Source organism: Acipenser ruthenus, chromosome 4 (assembly GCF_902713425.1).
Source record: "Acipenser ruthenus chromosome 4, fAciRut3.2 maternal haplotype, whole genome shotgun sequence".
Lineage (NCBI taxonomy): Eukaryota > Metazoa > Chordata > Actinopteri > Acipenseriformes > Acipenseridae > Acipenser > Acipenser ruthenus.
Window position 1 is genome coordinate 82537540 of NC_081192.1, and position 22990 is coordinate 82560529.

The 22990-nt window shown below is 38.4% G+C and overlaps 1 protein-coding gene across 2 annotated transcripts in view; it reads right to left on the reverse strand.

Annotated features, from left to right (window-relative positions):
• LOC117400551 (lysophosphatidylcholine acyltransferase 1-like) overlaps window positions 1-22990 on the reverse strand; it is a 98711-nt gene that overhangs the window by 71522 nt on the left and 4199 nt on the right. The window contains exon 1 of one of the 2 annotated variants that reach the window (XM_059022948.1): window positions 22498-22644. The exons of the other annotated variant lie outside the window; for it this stretch is intronic. The gene's annotated coding sequence lies outside the window, so the exon portion shown is untranslated. Of the gene's footprint in view, window positions 1-22497; window positions 22645-22990 lie in introns of those variants that run through there. 2 annotated transcript variants of the gene reach the window in all.

Sequence of the window (22990 nt, forward strand, 5' to 3'; positions counted from 1 at the left end):
TCAAGTAAATAACTCAGTTCCTGCTGCCCTTAAGCTTGCCCGAGTGATGTCAGTACTCAAAAAACCCTACATTCTGGCTTCCGGCCGCATCACAGTACTGAAACTGTTCTGATCTGGATTGTGAATGCTGTCCTGCTTAATGCTGATGCTGGTGCTCCCTCTGTGCTTGTCCTCCTTGACTTAACAGCTGCTTTTGACACCACAGATCATGGCATTCTTCTTGACCGCCTTCAGAAGAATGCTGGGATCTCTGGAACCTGTCTCTCCTGGATGTCCTCTTGCCTATCCGGACGCATGCAGTCTGTTTTCTATGCTGGATGCAGTGGTGTCTCAAACCCAGTCACTTGTGGTGTCCCCCAGGGATCTGTTCTTCAATACCTACGTGGTTCCCTTGGATCGGCTCATCCACCAACACAGTCTCATGTTTCACTCCTATGCTGACGACACCTAGTTCTACTTAACTCAACCCTGGAAGCCCCTCTGCCATGGTCCGGCTCTCGGCTTGCATTCAAGACAGACATTGAGGCCTGGATGTCTGCCAATTTTCTTCAGCTGAACACTAGCAAATCAGAACTCCTAGTAGGATCTAAAACTCAACTTAATTTCAATATAGCTCCCCTGAACCTCGGAAACTGTTGCTGCCTTCCCCCACTGTACGAAGCCTTGGTGTACTTCTTGACAGCAACCTCTCCTTTGATGCCCACATTTCCTCCGTGGTCAAATCTTCCTTTTACCATCTTCGAAACATCTCTAGTCCGTCCATACCTTTCCCTCCTGGATGTAGAGATACTCTGTTTTGCATTTGTCTTGCATTTGGTCTCTCGGCACGCACCATAAACCGATTGTAGCTAGCTCAGAATGCCGCTGCCAGGATCCTTACCAGATGTAAAAAACGTGAACACATCACCCCCCGTCTTGCCCAGCTACACTGGATACATATAAAGTTCAGGATTACTTTCAAAACTCTCCTGCTCACCTACAATGCCCTTCATCACACAGGTCCTGAGTACCTCCTCAACCTGCTGGCCAGCTATGTCCCTGCCCGCAAGCTCAGGTCCTCTGACTCTGGCCTGCTTGTTATCCCCAAGCAAAAGTGCACCACACTTGGAGAACGCTCGTTTAGCTTCATGGCTCCGACTCTTTGGAACTCTCTCCCAGCTTTGGTACGTGACGCTCCCACCATCGCTTGCTTTAAATCAGCTCTCAAGACTCACTTGTTGCTTTCCATGCTCTTTAAGCCTGATATCTGCTATTATCTGCTGTGTTGTTGCTACTATTTCATGTATTATGCATTTTTCACTGTATTTAATGTATTATGCATTTCTCTGTATTTATAGTATTATGGATTCTCTTCTTGTTACTGCATCTTGTAAAGCGCTTTGTGATGGTGGTCCACTATGAAAGATGCTATATAAAACAAAGATTGATCGATTGGTTAGAAGAATGACTTTCCTTAGATCAAGCTCTGCATCTGATTAGCAACAAGCAATATGGGACAGTGCAAATTAAATCACTCTCTCAATAAAATTTGAAAAAGTTATTCGATGCTAGATCTCTCAAGTTGTTGTATAAACAGTCAAACATGGTATTCTGTATTGTATTTATGGATTGTTATCAAGTTGCTTTAAGTAATTCAATTAAAACATGAATGGTTAATTCTAGACTTTGTCATAGTCTCCAATCATCCTTTAGTTCCCTGTCTGTCCAGGATTAATTAAAAACTAAATAATTCAATTATCTGGAAGATAAATTGACAACAACCCCATGTGTCTGATCACTTCTACAAATAAAAATGTATTTCATAATAAAAGCAAAATATATACAGTGACTGACAACTACAGAAAGTCGTACCATCTTCGATGTTAACATACCAAGAATATCGATAAGCAAATAGATTTAATACAGATACAATAATTAATACAGATACAATAATTAAAACAAAAAAAATGTGTGTGTATGTATTTGGTCGCGGGGGAGGGGTGCTTATCCCCAAACAAGCATGTTGGCAATACTATAAATTAAATATCCTTTTGTGTGACCAGTACAGTTTAATGACATGCTGGAATGGATATCCTGTTTCTGTGGTGTACCCTTCCTCTCCTTAGTTTACTCTTCAACACTCATTATTAAATGAATCTTTGATGTTTTTCTTTAAAATAAACATGTCACCCATGTTGACACAGCTAGAAAATGTGCAGCACACTGTTTCCCGCTAAGGCTTTGGGCTATGTGCCATAATGTTTAAATGATCAGATTATGCAATGATTTTACACAGCAGGGGTCTCCAACCCTGGTCCTGGACAGCCCCAATCCTTCAGGTTTTATAGGGGTCTTTACATCATCAATGGCTAAAGATCTGGAACACATGGTAATCTTGAGTAATTAAGCCAATAACTAGTTCAATTAAGTAACTGTCTCTGGAAGTCACCTTGGATAAAGGCGTCTGCTAAATAAACAAATAACTGAGAGCTTGGTTGAAACAAAAACCAGAAGACCCTGTAGGTTTCCAGGACCGGGGTTGGACACCCCAGTTATAGAGGATATACCAATTAATCACATTTGAAAAGCGTATTATTTTTTTCTAAAGCAATAATCAGTTGTCAGGCAGCAGCAAGGATCAGCTCATCCAATGTATTTCAATAAAGGCCACATATTGGGTTCATCTTCCTAAGTAAGTGCAAATGACTGACTGGGTTAGGTTAGAAACCACATCTTTAAATACTGTACTAAAACACTTAAGATTTTTCACAGAGATATATTTTAAAGTCTGGAACATGCTGAATAAGCAGAGAGACCTTCTCTTCAGCTCCATACTTATAAACTAGACTAGAAAAAAATCACACCTTCTGACAAAAAAATAATAAGCAAGTCCTCAATCTTTACATTTACCTGTAATACTACTGGAGTGAAAAAAAGCAAGGTTCAAAATAGAATTAAAAGAGTCGACAGCTGTGTCTGTCATGGCATGTTAAAATCAACAAAATAATAAATCTAAATATACAAAATAAACAAAACAACAACAAGTCCAAGTGACAACAGATGTTCTTGACACAATACCACTACTGTTTCATGACAGGCTGCAAATGTGTACCCCATGCATAACTTGCAGCGTTGGGTTGTCCAGCGGTTTCAACATCCACAGGGCCTGATTCAACTGCCGGGCCTGTGGCCTGATTAAAGGACGGAGGAAATGTGGACGAGGAAAGAGGTGGCCCATTAAAAGAATTGACTGCAAAAATGGAAGACTTGGGTGCAACGTTTGCCCTGGTGTTGCAGATCTTTCCATCTTTAAAAGTAAAGGATTGAGCCTTTCAAACTAATGGCGTTCATTTAGTGTATCATATTATGGATCATGCCGGAGCACTCAGTTAAAATTGCTGCAAAAGAATTGTGTAACACACAGTCAAGAGTGCACATTGCAGCCGAACATATTTTGAAAAACTCAAAAGAACAGACCCTCGAAAAAATGTGTGACAGCATGAATGTATCTCATTTAAAGTCTACGTGTGCAATTTTCCGTTTTGCATATTACTTGGCTCAAAATGAGAGCGTTTTTGGATAATTTTGTCAAAAATGGGGTTGAGATAGGATGTGGGCTGCACTCCAGATACAGTGCTACGGAAATGATCGACCACATTGCTTTTGAGACGAGGAAGAAAATGCGGAAGTAAACACATTAACGACATAAATGGTAAGCTTTCAATACTTCAATGAGTCAACCAGCTTGACTAGCAAAACAGCACTGATTGTGTACCTTAAAATGTGAAAGTGATACAAAACCTGAACCACACGTCACGTTTTTAGATTTAATTGAATTTCTAGCTCAAAAAGCTGACAATTGTCAAGCATCTACTTGAATGTCTCGCTAAACAAGGTTTTGGTGACTCCTATCTAAAACAACACCTTGTGACGAGCGACAGTGCCAGTGTTTCGCTTGGTAGCAAATCGGATGTAGCTCACAAGCTTTTGGAGTAATACCCTGATATTGTATGGCACTGTTTAAACCATAGGTTAGAACTACTGGTGGTGGGTGACTTGGTCTAAGAAGTTGGAGGAGTCAAAATAAGCGACAACTTATAGTGCGCTTCCGAACTAGAACAGCAAATTACCAACATCGGTCGTATTTTAAGCACCAGACAAGTAGCAAGTTAATTTCGAATGATTTACGCCGTGAGGCACCACTATGAAGCATTGTGTGCTCACTTTAATTTTGCTATGAAAGATGATCATTGTCAGACAGAAAAAAACATACAAAGGTCTGTTTAAAAGGTTGTCTTTGAAGCAGTTTCTTTTGGATTTAGCTTGCATGTATGACACATTGAATGAACTTGCCCTGCTCGCCGAATGACAAACTGATCCATCATAGACCAACTGATCCTTCGCAGACTAAAAGAATGACTGGGCACCAAAACTCTTGAGACTGAAATTGCAACTGCAGGAGGAAAATTCGGAAATTTTTGTTAACTTGTCAGCAGTTTCTTACCAATCTCAATAATGTGAAATGTTGGATGATGTTCACAAGATCTTAATAGAAAGGATATTGTTCAGTATCCTAAGCTCAATCCAGCTATGTCCGTCCAAATTCAACAAATACAAGTTCTTGAGCCCGAGTACTGGCCAGCTGAGCTTCCTGCAGGGTCTAGGGAATTAGGGGTAACTTCTCTCTGCAAGCGGTTCAAATTGCCATCTACTACTATTCTAAATGCCTACAGATTATGTCAACGAAGCTGGGCAATGAATTCCTCAAGAATTACAACTTTTGCTGAACTGTACACAACTAATGCCATGCAGCTCTGCAGAATGTGAGCGAGAATTTAGATGAACCTAATATCTCCTACACGTTCAAGAATTCTGATCTGTCGGGTATCCTCACTTATGTTTATAAAACTGCATAGACCCCACTTTCACAATGGGATCCCACAAGCTGTTACTACTTGTTTGCAAAGTCCCCGCTCAGCTGAAGAAACCAGGACAAGAGTGACTACATCCACTGTGAGTGGCGTACTGGACCCACTGTGGAAACTTTGTTGAACCCACTTGGATGTGCCTTGCTACTTGATTTAATGGAAGGTGAGTTGCGAGTTTTATGTTGATAAAATGTGTATTTAATATAATATGTGAAGTCACAAATAATTAGTGATGCATACATTTTCAATTCAATAAAATGACTGACAGAAATGGAAATTAGGTTTTGAATACGAGATGGTGACATCACACATGTGACAGATATTTTTCCAGGGCTGCGGCACTGCATACCACTTTGCTCAAAATTGATAGCTATTTAGAATGTGATAATATAAGACAATATCAGATTAAGTTGGTACCTATTCAGTCTAAAACAGTCTTCTATTCCAACTTCACCTCAATGGGGCCATTACTGCTGCACTGACAAACACATTCCGTTGTTGTTAAGAAATCACAGCTTGAATTTGCTGAAAGCTGGTTTGCAAGAGGAAAATGTCTGTAAATAAACGAGAGTGCTTTGAAAGCTTAGATGATGTTGTGAAGAGTGCAGATCTTGCCTCGCAGACTGCATCCCTGTGCCCTTAGCTGTTACTTCTGAATTATTAAAGCAGGTTTGGCAGCAAGAAGGCAGAGGGATTATGAATCATCTAAAAGCAAAAGGGTATTGCTCGTCAGCTTTTCTCAGACTTTAGACTAAAATGATACAGATTTCTCCTATTTGTTAAAAGTTTTATAAATAGTTCCACCGTCCCAACAAACACACACACACACATATACAGTACATCCCTAATATGAACCAAGACAAGTGGTGGTAAGTGATGGATTGACCATCACTGTATGAACTATAAAGAATCACTGTGCACCACAAAATCAACCAAGGCTTGCACAGTCTGGAGCTTTAGTCCTAGAGTTCAACACCATGATGCTTAAAGCCGCAGCCTAATGGATCTTTCAAGGAGGCAGCGACTTCATTTCTTACCCTAGAAAATAGGTTTTCCTGTCCTCTGATTTGATACGACATGCTTTTTGGTTGTTTGTGCATTGATACATTCAAACCTCCCGTTCCCCTCCCTCAACATTTTAATCTACTGAAAGTCTTATTAGGTGTTTACTAAACAGGTCACTGGGGCTTCAACAACATTGTGGTTACTAACACAAGAATATGTGACTGACTATCTCCCTGCTGCAGTAAAGAAGTGTAACATCTAGTAACTTGTTCTTGCTGAGAACTGAACTAGTTCAATACATGTAATGGTTGCTATGGGGGTGGCTAATGAGCCCCTTTCTCTCTCTTTATCTGAGGAATGTATGTGTTGTTGCAAGTAAAGGGTTGGGGTTGGAGAATATATCTATTGTGGGCTGGGATGGAGGTTTGGGTTACAGGTGTGCCTTACAATGTTAAACACCACAGTTGGAAAAGACAGGAGAGGACTGACATGGGCAGTTGTCCAGAGCTAACAGCTAAGTATTTTACATGATCCATTACTCTGTGTCAGGGCTAGTTCATATACTCTAGTAGTAGTGAATTTCTCTGTATAATTGTACCTGTATGCTACCAATAAAACCTGATTACTGCGATTTGAAATTGTTCGTCATGTCTGGTAATGCTACTCTTAGGGTCTCAATATATATTAAGAAAACAGTAAGCCTTGTTTTCTTACAAAGCATGTAAAACAGCAATTTGCATTCTTGCAAATTGAATCTACCAAGCACCATCCCAATACACTTCAATGCAATAAATCACAACTACATTAGGATCATGTTGCTTATAAAACAGTGCCCACAGGTTTTGCATATTTAAATCAACTGTGTTCTAGGTTCCAGTTACAAAAACAATCAGCATTCGTATCAGAGATGATTTCTGATTATTACTTTATATATATATATATATATGTATATATATTTATATATATATATATATATATATATATATATATATATATATATATATATATATATATATATATAAATAATACGACATACATACTTAAAAAAAAAATGTAAAGCAGAGCACCCAACAGTATGACTGCACTTTGCAGAGTCCAATGTTCAGTATGCTGCAGTATGGCTGCAGTATGCAAATGCTCTTGTAAAGCCACAAACTGATATTTCAGCTATCTGCATGCCAACCAGATTACAAATCACAGGAACTTAGACACAAACCTACATAAATTAGTAGACTTATTAATTTACATAATGACAATAAATGCAGTATTATTTATTGAGGCACTATAATCCTCCCTCCTTGTTTTATACTTCTAATGCTAGCTTGCATTAGAAGAATAAAACAATGTTTAAAAAAAAATCAGGGGGAAAATAATCTCAGTATACGATGATGCATAGCAGTTCTGGTTTCTCATTAAGTTGTATGTCCCTAGGGGCTCCCGAGTGGCGCATCCAGTAAAGGTGCTCCACGTGGAGTGCAGGATGCGCTCTATAGTCTGGACGTCGCGAGCTCGAGTCCAGGCTATTCCTTTGCCGACCGAGGACAGGAGCTTCCAGGGGGGGCGGCGCTCAATTAGCCAGGCACCTGCGGGCTTGCCTGTAAGCTGCCCGAGAGCTGCCGTTGTCCTCGTTAGCTGGTACTTTGTAAACGTTTGGGCAATCGCTGTGCTGACGGAAATAGTATCTGCAGAAGGTATGAACATGACATCAGCACAAAACAAGCCAGATTTATTCACCTCAATCATAAAAATAAAAAATAAATAAAAAATTGACAGAACTGGGCAGTGCAAGCCATCAGGAGACGCGTCAAATCACACTGGACATTTCCATCAATGTGTTCCATGTGTTTACCAACTAAAGCATCACCATTTTCTGTCAAATATTTATGATTAAGAAGTACCAGCAGTGTGGAGTAGTGGTTAGGGCTCTGGACTCTTGACCGGAGGGTCGTGGATTCAATCCCAGATGGGGGACACTGCTGCTGTACCCTTGAGCAAGGTACTTTACCTAGATTGCTCCAGTAAAAACCCAAATGTATAAATGGGAAATTGTATGTAAAAATAATGTGATATCTTGTAACAATTGTAAGTCGTACTGGATAAGGGCGTCTGCTAAGAAATAAATAATAAAATAATAATTGTCGGCGTTAGGCAGTGTTTTAGCCGATGGACAGTACTGTCACACAAAGTCACCAATACACACCTCTCTGCAATAAACAGTGGCTGTCCAGCAAAGCACAGAGCTCTAACAAACTCATTAACACAGTCATTCTGCGCTCTCTTTTATTAGTGAGTGTAAAAGCCGCATACATGGATTGCTTGTCTCTCAGTTAACTTTGTTTTATTTCAACGTGTCACTTATTTTTTAGTATGTTCTTTTATTGTCAGTGTGAACATGTACCTCAATGCAGCAGTTTTTGCAGCGTTATGCATCCTCTGCCTCATCTGACCCACTTCTGCTATTTTTGCTTTTTGTATACTTCGAAATATTTGTTTTCTTTTGAATATTCATAAACTTATTTACGTTTCCCCGTTCCTCATCCACTAAAAATATTATATTTTCGTGCAAGTATTGTATTTCAATTTAGTTTTTGATCAAGCTAGTAGTTACTACGCCCAGCAATTGCCACAACAATCAGACTTTGATTGGCCAATACAATCAGGTGACAGTGTTTGTGAAGTGACAGAGAACCACGTTTGAATGTTATTTGATCCTCTGACGTCAAAACATCTGCTGTATCCTTAGGATACAGTGTAGTGCTATTTATTAGAATGTCGGAGTCAAAAACCATTAATCAAAATAGTGTATTTCCAAGAAAATAGTCCTGGAAAATCTTGAATAATAGACAAAAATCAGGTGCACATCCAGTTAAAAAAAGAATTGTTTAATGTTTCGGTAAAATTCGGAATAAACCGGAAAAGCAGAACACTAAATAAGAGTCTTCCTTTCTCTGAGGATATTGCTGAAGTGAGAGTGGGTATGTAAAAGGTTGGATAAATGAATCCTGTTTTAAATACCATTATACACACACATCTGTAACAATTACTAGATTCACACAGTTATTGTTTTGAGATTCCGTTTTTATTAGGGATCTCCCCTAAATCCCTTGTTTAGATACAGGGTATTAATGCTTGTGACAGAGTAGCCGTCTGCCATGTGAGTGCGTGCATTTGCTGCCGAGTGACAGGCAGGAGCTCAAGACGGAGGTTAAAGTTGATACGTGAACTGAACAGTACAGGGACTTACAACACAGTGTATGAAAACTTTGGTGGGACCTACAATCTCTGAACTAATCGTCTCTGTTCAATAATAAACAAACTCTGGCTACTCCTGGCATTTTTTGCAGCAGCCCTGTGGTGAATAAATGGAACCTTATTATACCCCACGCCCCGCTGGAACACGCCTACCTGCTGATTAGATTCCACAGCTGGTAATCACACACAGCAGGCAGGCTCTCCCAGGAGCGTTAGGTACTTAATTAATTACATAAAATACACACTATTTACAATATACATTTACACAAAAAACCCTCTTTGTGCACAGGTCTCCTGTCCTGCCACAGTGCTGTATACACTTGCATTAGTGTTGGATAATTTACACAGTTGCAAAATGCATAGGTTTACAAAAAAAACAAAACACACAACACACACTTTCAATTGTAAGCACAACTTGCTTTCGCATTCCTGTAGCCATGTTGCATTAGCGCAGTATACGTGGGTGACGTTGCTGAAGAGCTTCATCATGGTGGATAAACGGTCAGGGCAGATATGTGACGGGCCGATACACAAAGGATTACTGTATTTGAAAATTATAGGAAATTTCACCAGTATTGTTGATTTGCATTATTTGTACTGGTGATCAGTATACTGTAATTCTTTATTTAGTGTTTATTTAAATCTGTATCTCATGATGACAAGTTACTGTCACTGCCAAATAGTTCCTGTTTGTTTGGCTTTCTTAAATGTCTTTATTTTTAATACCTCTCATGAAATATTTTCTTTAAAAAAATCAATACAACCAACCTTGGTTACCTATAAAATGTGCAAAAATACCACTCACCTCACCAAGCCAGCAACCACATGCACATTCATCACTACTGCTGCCTTGCAACTTGGAGCTAAACTGCCAGAGATGGAGCAATAAAGTAATAACAAAGAACCAAAGTGATCAACGCAATGTGCATCAGGACAGTCAAGCTGGTCAACTAAGGCATCATAATGTATTTCAGGGATTAGAAAATAAAGAAGCTACAAACAGTGTTCATGATAAGAAAACACCAAAATGGTGAATATAAAACACATCTATAGTATATATCAATAAATGGACCAGATCAATAAATCACGTTTCACTGGTGTTTTTTGCACGTCCTCCGAAAGATTCCTAATCACCGGATATCAGGGATTCTTCTCCTTCTAAAGCTATACCGAACCATTAAGGCTTGTGAATCTGTGACGTTAAAATGTAACTTTGGAAACAAGTGCAACTTAGTGTAGTCCTTTCTTCGTGCGTTTCATAATACAGTGGGTTAAAAAAATTCAACCCCAACAGCGTTCAGTCTGAAGGTCAAGAAACCCTGCAGTGTGAGGTGATGCAGTGAAGCCCAGCTCTGCTCTTATTTTATAATGTTGTCTGGTCTGCGCACCAACAGAAAGCTATAACAAATCAATCCCTCAGCTTTTACGAGCACTTGATTCTCGACCTTGAACCAACATCACTGTAATCACGATCACTGGCAAGAAGAAAAAGCTCCATACACGTGTAAAGTGAAAGACTAAGCCTCTGGAGTTATGTAATACATAGAACAGGCAGGTTGCATTTTATATTAACAGAGCTCTCTCGACACACTTAAGCACAAACAGTCTGTAGTGACCTACTGTAACAATGCCTGGGAGAACCCAATTTGAATTATTGAAATGGTAGTAGTGTTTCTGCTGCTGTTACTTTAATCACATGCTAAATGGAAAGAAATGACCATCTTCTGAAACAAAGGCACTGCCTACACTTCAGTCTTCATTGAAGCCTACATACAGTATTCTTTTCAGCCCATTTAACCGTTTTATTCAAACCCCTTCATTCATTTGTAGCCAATACCTTCCCTACAGTAATACATTCCTAACCTAGTAGTGATGTGCTAATATTCTGGACAATTAACCCCCGCCTGTAATAATACAGATGAACCCGCTTTATATTAGGATTGCCGTGCAGGCATAATTTGTGATATAAACCGGGTTTCACATTTGCCTATGACAGCACATTACAAGTGTGAGAAAAAAAGAACTAACAGTGAACTAAAGAGCAGTGTTTTAATACTGTACATTGTCGTTTTTTAACATTTAAACAAATGCATAAGGTTTACTGCAGGACAAATACGTTTTGTATCATTAACTGGATTCATCTGTATGCAATACAAGGTGCTGGTGTTTACAAATAAAAAATAAAACAAAAGCTAAAAAGTGAAGTTGTCCCAGCTTGATGCCAAGATTTCTTAGACAGCGCTTGTTTCGTTACACGTGGTATCTAGGGCATAATGACCAGTGATGTCTGTATCTTCTACACAATCCTGTTTTGCAACCAGCACAACATAACAGTACAATCATTTCAATATTTTGCTTTTCCTAAAGCATTTTATTTGATGGCCAACTATGGTTTTAAAAGAAAAACCAGAATGTTTTAAAAGAGAAATAAGATTTTTTGGGTTACCATACGTTAAATTTAGTAGACCAAAAAAATAAATGTCACAAACTGAAACCAAAATGAAACTGTCATTAAATAACAAGATCCCAAAAACACACTTCTGTACATACAAATCTAAAAAAAAAAAAAATCTGGGTTTTCACAAAAAAAAAAAAGTATGCAAACCAGGAGTGACGCGAACGACACGAATACAGCACGAGTACAAAAAAACAATTGTAGCTAGTCCTGAAAAGAAAGGACTGACTCCTTTTGCGGAGACTAAATAAAATAAATAAAACACAAAGAAAGACAGTATGGGTACACCACAAACAAAAAAAACGGAAACAGTTTGGGGAATACCACTGGCTTGTTAAAGAGCTAATGTGATTATTATTATTGGTCAACATTATTATTATTATTCGCTCGCGTCGTTTGTGTTCAGTGTGCATAGTCCTTTAACATGTAAGCCCATGCCCATTGAAGTGTTTGATTTGGCATTGTATGCTGCACAGCTGCGCTTCACTCCCACTTTTGAGAATGTGTGTTAACATTTATATATTTAGCTAAATCTGGACTTTTTATTTGGTTAAATCTAGGAAAAAATATGCGATTTACATTAAATAATTCAGGGGAAAAATACCTGTTAAAACATTAGTGCTTTTTTAAAAATTATTTATTTATTTTTTTACATTTGGTCGCCCCTGTTCGCCCCTGTAACCCAAAAAATCTGTACACTGCAGTTTCACTGACACACTCGCCACTTCAAAGATAATTTCTCCAGTTCTAGAGTGACTGTCAATGGCTCATTTGAAAGGTAAGAACTTGGGACTAATTAGCTGTCATTTATGTAGACTGATGCACAATGAAAAGTTTTAGATCAAAAGTTCATTGGGAACATACATAATGTTATTTACATTTTAAATCGTGAGCAGGTAGATTTGTTGATTTTTTCGAGTAGTATTGTTCCTTGGGATAACAAAATACTGAACTCAAGTCATGTGATTTCATAAAAAACGCCAGGTGCTCAGTGTTTGGTATTTGAGTTGAGTTAAAATTGCCAACATGAGTTGATTAAGAATCTATATAAAATAGCCATTTGAAAAGACATGATTTTAATTAAAACACAAGTTGCCCAGAGAACGAGATGTTCTGCTTCAACAAATCAGCAGACTAGTCCACAGTAACCGGCTCTGACGGACAGGCCACGTTCTAGAAGGCAGAGGGACACCACACCAGCCCAGGACCGTCACATCCGACAGATCCATCTGCGTAATCGTTTTCAGACTGCAGTGGCTACAGCACGAGAAATTCCAGGAAGAAATAACCTGCACATCAGCAGAATGACTGTAGCTCGTCGTCTGCATGAAAATGATTTGCATGCTCAGAGGCCGTTCAGGGGTAACATGTTGACAGCTGAAAGACAAAATCGCCATCTTCTGTGGGCCAGAGAACATCTGAGGTGGCGGCAGAGAGAGTGGTGGAGTGCTGTATTCACCGATGAATACCGTTTTGCCCTTGACAGACCTGATGGAAGACAATGTGTGGAGACGTCATGGTGAGCGTTATGCTGTCTGTTGCGTTGTTCAAGCCAATCGTTGGGACGGTGGAAGTGTGATGATGTGGGGAGGAATCTCCTTTAACACGACAACGCCTTTGGTGCAGATTGAGAGCAACCTTACTGCTCAGTGATACAATAAGTCCTTGAGGCAACAGTTTTTCCGTTCCTGCAAGCCAATCCGAAAGTGTCGATTTTCCAGCAGGACAATGCAAGACCACACAGTGCTAGGATTACAATTGCACGACTTCAAGAAAACAATGTCGAGGTCTTGCGGTGTCCAGTTTTTTCTTCTGACCTGAGACCAGTAGAACATCTGTGTGACCAACTCGCCAGAGCCATCCACAGGAAACAACCGCAATCAGCTAACCTTCGCCAGCTGGCTGCAGCTGCACAGGAAGACTGGCGGAACATCCCACAGCAGTCTATCCACAAGCTGATCAGGTCTATGTGCCAGGATTGTGTTAATGCTCAGGGAGGTCATAATTTTGTTATGTTTTCATTTTGACAGTGTGTCACGTTTCATACAAAAAACTTGATCATGATTCTTTGATCTATATTTTTGTTCACATTCTCTGTGATTTTGATATCTATATTTAAAATATTTGATTAAATCCATTAGACCCGAGTGTTGCGTTACTAGTCGCACCCCCAACTTTGCGCACCACTGGCATATGTAACCAAATTGGTCGCATTGTAAAGCCATGCATAAATAAAGCTTAAAATTAAGAAAGGTTAAGATGATTCTTTATGAAACAAGTTGCAACTCTGCAAATAGATCCAAAATGAAATCTCTTTAGGAAGCTGAAATGTGTATAGTAAAAAAACTACTTTAATATATCGAGCAAATTGTTAAAAAGAAAGCAATGGCAGTATAGACCTGCATTTTTAAATGCAGTCATTTTACAAATGACCTGTTGGTTAAAGCAAGCTACTTCCTCAATTCAATGAGTCTTTGCAGGAGGGAGGCAGACTACTGCATGCAACTAGGCAAGTCCGTCTAATAGTAAACCTGTTGATTTCCGGTTATACTTGAGGTCAGGCTCTGCAGAACTGAAACACAGATTTAAAACTGAAATTCTAAACAGGAAGCATGAAGTTTGAAAAACAATTCATATACTGTAAGGATACAGAGACTGTAGAGACTGTGCTAGTTAGATGGAACTCATGTAGTCAATTTTAGATAACACAAAAAAAATAATAATAATAATTTCTAATACTGACACAGTAAAATTACGTTTTTGAATAAACAGTCAGACTGAGGCAAAGAGACATCTACCTTTAGTTCACTTCAAGTGTCAAAATAAATATGACTAAAGAAAACTGACACACTGATGCAACATATACATTATACAGCATCACCGTATAAATAGACTCACAACCATCCACCTACATGCTCACTCATTCCTTAAAGAAGATCATCAACACAACATGACTGGGTAACATATCTGATAAGAACCTTACGATTCTGCAGCTGAAAATGAAGCTTTTTACTTAGCAGACCACAGTGGACACTATCAAGTAAGTTTACTCAAAAAGGTGTAAATTGCACCACTTTCTTGTGAAAGAAAAATGCACTAAGAACATTACGAGGGTAGTCTACAGAATCCTGTAGTTGTATTTAACAGTTGTCTCACACTAGCCGACAGTGTGGTGTGGACGGTTTACTTGCTGTCCAAAACATTTGTCAAGAACAGCTGTGTTGATCCTCTTTTTAATATATTAATCTCCCACATCAGACATAGGTATTTTTTTCACTTGCCAATTTAGAAATTTCCGTGCAAATTCTAGCAAGGTGATACATGTGTTTCATTTCTGTTAATTATGTAATTTCTGACCGACAGTTGGATTTTTGCCTACGAATGCAGGCAAGCAATGCTTGTTTGAACATGCCGATATTTGTTCCAGCACGAAGTCCACAGCATCCTGTTGAGAAACAGGTTTTCTAAGCATTCATAATATCTTTACGCAGTTCTGTTCCAATACAAATACCTCTCAAAATTGTTAAAAAGAGAAATATACTCATGAGCTTGGCTGTTACATAAATACAAGCGAGATCATGTGGCATATATGTCAGAAAGCAGGACTCCACCTTCCTAACGGCCTTTCTCTTGTGGGGTTTACTCTCCCTTATCTTCCTCGGAACACAGATGGCTGAATGAGTGAGCCTATCTGCAGCAGTGTGCCTCTTTTCCTCGAATGTCATTCAAGTAGCACAAACACACTGAACTGCAAAGTGAAAGTGAGCTGAATCAGACACAAAGGTTAACCTATGATGGGTGAATTTTAAAAGGCATGAAATGAGAAGCATTACTAAATCATCATTAGGAGTGGAGTCTCAGCACAGCAGTTTCAATGACCTATGCTAGCATTTCTCAAACCACCAGTGGGGGGGTATGGCAGTGTGACCCCGCCTTGTGCGTATTGTTTGTTTATATGTTGCATGTAGTGTGTTAAATGTTGGTGTATAGTCATTGGTACAAGGGATATAAATGGGTCTGTGTAGCACGTGTGATAAAATGTATATTTGTATTTACCCACGAGGGTTGCACATCACTTCACGTGCCGATTAAAATGTAATACTATGTGAGCACGGGGAAGGACACGTAATTAATCCATGTGCAGTTGTACCGAGATTCTAATTGAATGATTGATTAGCAATCGCGTCTTGGTACAACTGCATAAAAGACGCACATTGTCACTCAGTCGGGGTTGAGTGTACAGAGAGGAGGTACAGAGAGAGTGTATTAGGCGTGAGAGCGAGGAGAGAGAGAAAATAAAACGAAACTTACCTTACAAATAACTGCTAAGCGTGCTGGTTTACACCAGCACGATATTTATTTTGTTTGGCCAACGCACCTTTTTGTTTGTTGTGTTTTGTGTTGTTTGTTTAAATCTTTTGTTTATTATTTAATAAATACGCTGAGCGCCGTAGCGTTCAGCTTCACCCGCCCATCCATTGTTTTGTTTCTGGTACTTCCTGGTCCGTGACGTCAGCACACACGCCACTCAGCTGCTGCTCAACCACAGGGGGTTGTTTAAACGGTCATGAAACTACGACTACATCACAGAAATAACCACCGATCACCATTAAATAATTAAATACAAAGCAAATATATTTTTCCTGGTATTTTCCTAACGGTATTCAAATTACATCTTGCAAACAAATAATTATACAAATCCCACTGTAATGTTATTAAAACACCATGCTATTAATCTTAATTTTATTAAAACTATGAAAAACCTCAGAGCCACGTAAATCGCACCAGGATGCGCATTAAACTTTTGTTCTTTTTCCGCTTTTTGCAATGTGAAACAAAAACTACTCCAGTTCACTTGGAAACTAACCACGCCAAAAGCAAATTGTGGAAGCGACACACATCAGCAAGGACCAAAGAAACTGTCTCGCCACTGTAGCGCATATGCAACGCAGTTGTCAAAAGCACACCCAATACAATGACACATCCACACACCAGACAAGAATACCATAATGTCACATGTACACAACAGCACATCAAAGAAATACTATGGGGCTGATTTACAAACTCCCTGTCAAGGCAAAAAGTCATAGTAAAAAATGAAATGTAATAATTAATAAGCACATGTATGGCGTCTGGCTTCATTATAATTGCGCCATATACACTAGTAGGGAAAACATTGTGCCAAGACAAAGCAATTTACCTGCAAATTGAAGAAAACTGTTTTATGTGAACTTTTATTTGTCAATCGTCACTACGATGGTGATCGAGTCCCTTGGTTTATCAGCTTGTTGTTGAAAGCGGTGCAAGACTAATGAAAACCACAATATGTATTTTGGAATGTCTCTACATCTAGTGCAAGTATTTAACAACATCTATATTTGTGTCTGTTACTATTCAAAAATGGTTCCAAAGAAGTATCATATTTCTGCTATAATTTTTTAAGATTTCTTTGTAAATGTTTTTTTTTTTTTTTTTTTTTAAGTATAGTATAAGAACCAAACTATGCTATAAATATACATAATTGAATGTTTTATATTGAAAATCAAAACAAAAACCTAACTCCCACAGAGTGCTAAACTATACTTTGTTTTTCTTTTCCTTAAACTATCTCACTGGATGGCTAAGCCGTTTACCAGTCACAAAAACACTTGTTATACAAACAAGTTTACACAGTATGCCAAGCAGACAGAACCTTGTTTTGTATCAAATTGTCAGCACCCCATTTAGTGCAATACTCAGAAAAATCATCAGTTCCTGATATCCTTGTGAGCATTTCAACCCAAGACTTGTGTGCTACAGTATATAATGACTGCGACACCCACACCCTATTATTCACTACATACCAGCAACACTCTGTTTTTCTAAAAAAAGAGCCTGAGAATGCCTGTAGGCCACTACACTTTCTAGCTAGTGAATATGGTCTTCAGTACAGGAACTGGTGTAATACTAACAATATTAAACACTGAAAATATTTTAAGAACAGCAGATTCAAAGAGAATCTTAAATCATCGGTTTGGACTAAGAAGGGACCTATGAAAAAATCACATAATTCTCTGCTTAAGTTTTAACCAACCCAAAAATCTGGATATATGGAAAGCATACTGTGTAATTTGAGTCATGTAACTGGATATCTTTTAACATATGAAACAGGGATAAATACAATAAAACAATTACTGATGAACAGGTGCAGCCACAACAAAAATAGCAGCTTGTGGTAATGTCTCTGGATTGGGAGGTTGTGTGTTTGGTTAGAGGTTGGATCGTTCTAAATGCAATTTGGTGAAGCAGTGCCACCTGTTTCGATGACTAGTAAAATGTACTGGACTAGAACTAATAATATATACAGTCAAACCTATTTAGGTCAACATAATGAATACAAGGAAAACCTCAACAAGGAAAACCTCTGTATAATATATTGGTTTTTATGTGTTGTAATATTAATCAAACAGATTTCAAGTGTAAGAATATATAGTTTAGATGTAAGTAATTGGTAATACATAGGCTTAGTTTGTAGATGGAGTTTCATAAAATAAGAGGCATATTATATTTGTGTTTTGCTATGCTTTTTTTTCCCCTGCCAAGACGGGAGACACTGTTGCAATGTTGTATTTATACCTCATGGATAACTGACCAGTTGAATTTAAGTCATGCAATGACTGAGGGCAAATTTGCTATGACAGCATATGACAGCAGTACCACCAACTTTACATATCATTCGCCGGTATCACCCGGGGGTCTTACTTGCAGAAGGAAATTCAAGTCCAAGGCTAGTACGTCAATTTCACGTCAGCAAACAATCACATCTATGCTCAGGGCGAATTACCCAGCTAATTCAGCAAGTGCGAAAAAGATCACAGAAAAGTGTGCTTTTTTTAATTGGCCATACAGAATGGTTGATTCTGCAGACTTCAGAGGCTTGGTGAACGTCCTGGACCCACGATACCAGCGTGAAACATTTCTCAGAGGTTATAATTAAGGCCCTGTGTAAACAGCGATTTCACAGACTGTGCGGAAATCATGAAATTAGCCCACTACCGCGATTTTTTCAATATTCTTATGAAATAAAAAATCATTTCACAGCACTGTATGTGTAATTCTAACAATACCATTAAGCTAGCACTGTATGTCTGTACAACTCTGTTAATACAAGGTATGATTCAGAATGCGAGTCATACCCACTGCTGGTATTAACATGGATTTTTGTTATTGAATATCCTTTTTGTTTCTATCTAAGATTATTTCTCTAGCACCAGTAATATCATGCTTATTAGTGTTGGATAGTACATTACACTTTATTGAAGAAGTTGGCACTTTACATCATTTAGCAAATAGATTTGGAACCGGAGCACTGTATCAAACTCATCATTGTGACCTATACAGACTCCTGAATTGGCCTTCTTTGAGTACCAGGTGTCAAACAATGGTGTATGCTTGTTTCTAGAACAATAGTTGGTTCCAGCATATCTCCAGAATGTACTCACTTTTTCTTCTTCAAACTATTGGCTCAGATCTGATGCATTTATAAAATTGGCAGTTCCAAGGGTTTCATCTAATTTAGGGAGACACTCATTTGAATTTGCAGCAGCAAATTATAGAGGGATTTTAAATTGACCAATCTGGTTTCTGTTAACCTTTTTAGTCAAACTGGATTTGCTACTGACTGAGACTTGAACTGTTAAATCTGCATCGAATGGATTGTACTGTATTGGTTTATTTAACTTATCACTGGGTCATTATTGTAAATGAGAAGTTGTTCTCAACTGTTTCTTCTACCCATTTAAATAAAGGAATGTATTGATTGATTAAATATACAACTCACCATTCTATAGTTCTAGGAACACTGTACTATGTGTTCAGTCTCAGCTAAGAAAAAAAAAATAAATAATGTAACGGTTCCAGCTTTTGAAAGCCCAGAGGGAAAGAAATAAACCTTCACCAAATATAGGAAAATAACACATCAGGCCTTTAGGAAAAGAACATATCACATGTTATGCTATTTTAATAAGCATGTGACCTGTTGTGGTTTTGGGTAAAAGAGTACTGTAGGGATTTCAACTAAAATAGATACTTAAATACTGTCTTGTAACTGTGAATGTTTCTTTAGTACAATTCACAGCAGTAGTGGTACTAAAAATGTCCCATGGCATGTGAACTAGTCAGTCAATCTTCTTGATGATTTAGGTGCTTTTGTGAGTGTGTAAACGTGGCAAAATTCCCCTAAGATGGAAACAAGAAACACAGGACAGAATAGTTTAATCACTGTCACAAAACAGACAATGCAAAAAGATGCAAAGGCTAAAAGAGCCCTAGATCACACTTTACATGTTTAAAAGTATTTTGTGAAATGATGATTACTTCATTGGAACCATAAATTAACACCGACACAAATACAAGACCGCACCTGACCACTGGAAACTGCTTCCCTATGTTGACGTAGAATGAATTAAAACAATTAAAATTTGTACTTATTTATTTTATGTTTTTGCCTCACTAAACACTTAACTGAAGCAAGCACCTATTTTTTTTTAAATATCCATCAATCTACCTATACCCATATCGATATCTACAGTACATCTATAAAAATGATTGACATCCAGGCCTAGGCAATAAGTTTAGGAGACCGGAATGTGGTGCCTTTTTTATCATTAAAGTGGCAATGCTTCAGACACATACTGTACCATCTTGTGTTGAAAAGATCCCGATACGTATTTTGGTTTGGTCCCTCTTATGGTCATTTGTACATAATTAAAGAGTTGGCAATAAGCCTGCAGACTTGAGTGATCAAACTCTTATGTTATCTTTACATACACTACCTTATTACATGTGCATGCAGCTCTGAATTTGAGGAGTGTCTTTAACATGAAGCAGTTTTTGCAGGGTTTATACTTGGAAATACTCAATGCTAAACTTAAAATAAGATTGTGCATCAGGAGTTGGACTTTGGTGTACAGTATGCTTTAATCTATTTCGAGCGTTTCAGCATTAAAAGCAACCAGCAAAAAACAAATGACTGGTTTACAATATAGACAATCCCTTAAATGTCTACTTTTTAATTGTGACTCTGCAAAATATGAACAACAATGGGAACCTTCTCATGCTGTTATGATAATGTTACGGCCTACAGCCTCTCCAGTGCTATTGACAAAGTAAAGTTAATTCAGTCAATGCAGTTCAATGCCAATTAGACCTGGGTTACTGTTACTGTCTAAATGGAGGCTATAATTTATGAAGCGGAAAGGAAACTGGCAACAATAAGCTGTAAGAAGCATTATTGGACAACAAAATACAGACCATAACACAATTTCTGTGACCCCAGACTGTAAAAATAGCTGCTACTTAGATGCTGTTGTATGGAACAGCCTGTCAGGTGACACTAAACCGTTCATTTATCAGGGGAGGAAGCAGATGTGCAGCTAGTGTCAGCATAGACACCAAGAACATACTCGTCAGTTAACCACCTTGAAATGGTTTCTGAAAATAAACATACACTTAATTGTCAATATATACATACACAAAAATACATTTCAGCTAACCAAGTGGCTAAAGGAAATCAGGAGTGCTGCTACCTGTACTCCAATCCAATTTCAGCCAGTGTGATAGGGTAGCGTCACGGTCCAGGCTGGCTACTGGCAGAAATTAAGGACTCGGAGAGAGAAGCTGCAGTGAAGCGCTGTTGCGCACTTTATTAAACAAAAAACAAACATGGCACGAGGGCCAAAACAAAGACTCAAACAAAGCAAAACAAAATGCAAGCTGGGCATTCGCTTTCATGATAAAGTTTCAAAACACTACAAAACAAAAATCTCACCACTCACCACTAACCACACTGGTTGCTAGCAGGGACAGATTTAACCCCATCCCTGCCAACCTTACATTCCCACACACACACTATTTACAGCAGCAGGGCTTCTGCACTGCCACAGCCAGTGTGTCAGACAGAGCTAGGGATGTGGGCAGCAGTGTGGAGTAGTGGTTAGGGCTCTGGATTCTGGACCGGAGGGTCGTGGGTTCAATCCCCGGTGGGGGGACACTGCTGCTATACCCTTGAGCAAGGTACTTTACCTAGATTGCTCCAGTAAAAACCCAACTGTATACATGGGTAATTGTATGTAAAAATAATGTGATATCTTGTAACAATTGTAAGTCGCCCTGGATAAGGGCATCTGCTAAGAAATAAATAATAATAATAATAATAATAATAATAATGTCACGGTGTACCGGTTTTACAGTAAACCGCAGTATAATCTGCCATGGTTTTGAAACCACAACCATTTTTCTATACCATGATTACAGAGTTCACACAGTTTAAAGTAATATGGGCAAGTTTTATTTCCACCGTTTGTCCATCGGTGAGCCACTGTGTTCATTAGAACAATGACATCTCAAGTTCTGAAAACTGCCATGCATGAGATTATCCGAGTAAGCTATGAAATAAGTGACTAATTTAATATAAACCGCCCTACTAAACAATGATCGCTAGCAAACGAGATTGTCAGTAAATGAAACATAAGTACTCAAAAACGTCAGCAAGAACAAGGCACTGTAACTTTTCATCACTGCCTTCCTATTAATTTACCAAACCAAAGAAGTAACAGCAGCTATTATCTATAGTATCGGTCAAGAGAAACGCAGTAAGCACACACCAAAGCAGAGAAACAAAAAGTCTATATTTACTACTTTATAACTATGCTACAGGCATTTGTATTATTTTTATTTTATTTTAAACGGTATTGTAAAGATGTTGCCGTCTCCTCGGGTTGATAGTGTTGTAGGGATTTGGGGTTTTATGTATTCAAAAATTAATACAATTATATTTCCATTTAAAAAAAAAAAAAGTCCCCTAGATGCCGCTTAACTTTGCAACGCTGTCATACCCACCTTAACTTTTCTTCCTTTGTGTTCGTTGCTGTTAACATGCAGTCCAAAAAAATAAAAAATACTATATTTGCAGACGCTGTCTTCTCATCATTAATCGCCAGACACTTGCTTCACTTATATATCGCAGTGGAAATCCACGCAATCGAAATCGCGCATGCGTACAGGTGGAAATTGTGGACGTGATAGATTCTGTGTTTTTTTTTCCCCCATTAGCCGTTTACTTTGAGCTGCTAAACAAAGATTAAATAAGTATAGATTGTGGTTTAGAGAATATATAATAACGTTAAAAAAAAATCAAGATCATTCTTTTTTTCTTACTTTCATTTTTATTTGTGCATTTCTGAGTCATCCTGCGTACCCCCTATGACCCTTAGAAGTACCCCCAGGGTTACGCCCCTACCCCCGGTTGAAAACCCGTCTTAACTAATGGGATGCCATCCAAACTGATAAAGATGAAGAGGGTATTCAGTTGCAGTGGCCACATCCTTACCCC